Here is a 2,500-nt window from a genome sequence, read left to right on the forward strand (position 1 = left end):
ACTCATTCTGGTGCATATTTCCACCTTACATAGTTAACAAGACCAATGTAACGGCATCCAGGTTAAACATGAGTGAAATTGTAAATATCAATAATACAGATAAACCTGTTGTCGAGTTATAAATAATTGTCATAGGTTTGTTACCTCCGCCAAGTTTATGATTTTGGAAGCGTCGGTTAGTTAAAAGGATCTCTAAAAGTTATGTTTGTTATTATTACTATTTTTATTTACTCATTTTATTTTATTTTATTTATCCAGAGATGTGTCTTAGCGCAACTGCCATTAAATTTTGGTGGTGATCCGGATACAAGATTTTATAAAATGATTGCATCAGTTACCCCTACTACCAAAGCAATAGGGATAACTGATGTAAATTTGATATAAGCACTGGCGCTTGACATATTATTATCCCATTGCCTTGGTGAAAGCATGCGTTCTCTGAGTGCTTCTAATTTTGTATCTTGCTATACTTGTTTTCTTGAATGAGGCAGCGATGGATGTATTTCAGACGAAGATATATCCGAAACCGGTTAAATGAATCTCTTGTATTGTGATATTCATTCTCATTCGTACCTTTTCTAAATGTTTTTGTCAGTGTTATCCCCCCCTCCCGAGCTTAAAATAAAATCTGATATTTGAACATTAGCCCAAAGCCCGTCAAACATGTAACTAAGTTAGGCATAATATCAACAAAAGTCTCGATGTTTTTAGATGAATAATTATCATACATCAAATCGACAATGAATCAGTTCGCCACTAAACTACATACAAAGATGATTGCTAAACTTCAGAGGACTCATACCTATAAAAACTACGAGCATGCTATATGAGTTCGTAACGATCATTTCAACGGAATCCTTAAAAACATTACGGATAGTACTCTCTCTCTCTCTCTCTCTCTCTCTCTCTCTCTCTCTCTCTATACATATATATATATATACATACATACATACACACACACACACACACACACACACACACACACACACACACACACACACACACACACACACACACACACATATATATATATATATATATATATATATATATATATATATATATATATATTCTTCTCTTGTGAAAACGGGCAAGCAACCTTACTTGCTGCATATATTTATGTTTCATAGGAGCTCTGTGTGTTCTGTTTTCCATCATATTTAGAGTAATTACATTACAATATAATCAATTTCAGAAGTTTTCATTTATAACAAAAAAAAAAAAAAAATACAACTAAAAAAAATATTGGTACTTTTCATACAAGCTGGAATTTCTCATTGCTATAATTTCCCATGCCAGTACTTTTGGTCATCTGAGCTAATTGTGAGCTCTAATAAATGTTGCAGACTGCAATATGGTCTCTTCATGCCACGGTCTGCACGACTAAACACTCCTGTCTGTTTTCCATTTTACTGATCATTACAAACCTCTTCAAATTTTCATTTTTTTTACAGGATTTCCTTTTTAAAATGCTCTACCAACACAGTAAAAAGTCCTTCTGTCACCACCTTATTTCAATCAATCCTTTCCTTAGATTCTTGCAAAACCCTAGGGTCTTGTTCTCAGATTCAACGTCTTGAACACTTACTAGTTTTCGTCTACTGTTCATTCTGTTCAAATGATCTACATCCGATTCCTTGTGCATTGTGAATCCTTCCTTATAGTTTTTTTTTTCTGATGGCTTTGAATACTTGAATAATTTTCTTCATTCGGTGAACCCTGCCTATTGTGTTCTATTTCTCGCATTTGAATCTCTAGTCTTCGTGTTGCAGACATATTGTTTATTTACGATGTCTTTGGTATTTGCATTTCGTTTATTCCAGTACTTCAGGATAGCCTACGTGTTATTATCATCACCATTGCCATCATCATTATCATCATCATCATCATCCATCACCACCACCATCACCACCGTCATCATTAACTGAAAAATGTCAATTGACACATACTGTTAGTACACGCAACTCTTTCCATGTTTAACCTTGACTCCGATAAGATGGCGGAGTCGGTGGTTCTGTCTTTTTTTCAAGAATTTGTGGTGTCCCAGATTTTAGTTTGCTTAGTCACCCGGTGGGTAGCACTGGGACGGATAATCGTTATCTTCTTTTGAAAATATCATTGTTATTGTTATTGTGATTATGGCACTGCTTATTATTACCATTTTGATTATCATAATTATGGTCATCATCTTTCTCATCGTCATATTACATCCCTCATCATATAATTATCACTATTATTATCATTATTATAATTATAATTATCATTATTATTATAGGATATTATCAGTCATTATTTACATTACTGTTTTCTTATTCGATGTTATTATGATTCAGCAGTAAGTATTATCATTATTATTATTATTATTATCATAACCATCGATCATCATCACCATCAGACGAATTTCCGTAGAATTCGTGCAGCAGAAGCCCAACTGAGACATATTTCTATATATCTCTCAAAGATGGCGCATTATTCGTCGCAGTAATCATATGAGCAGAGA

The sequence above is a fragment of the Penaeus vannamei genome, chromosome 32, assembly GCF_042767895.1.
Source record: "Penaeus vannamei isolate JL-2024 chromosome 32, ASM4276789v1, whole genome shotgun sequence".
Lineage (NCBI taxonomy): Eukaryota > Metazoa > Arthropoda > Malacostraca > Decapoda > Penaeidae > Penaeus > Penaeus vannamei.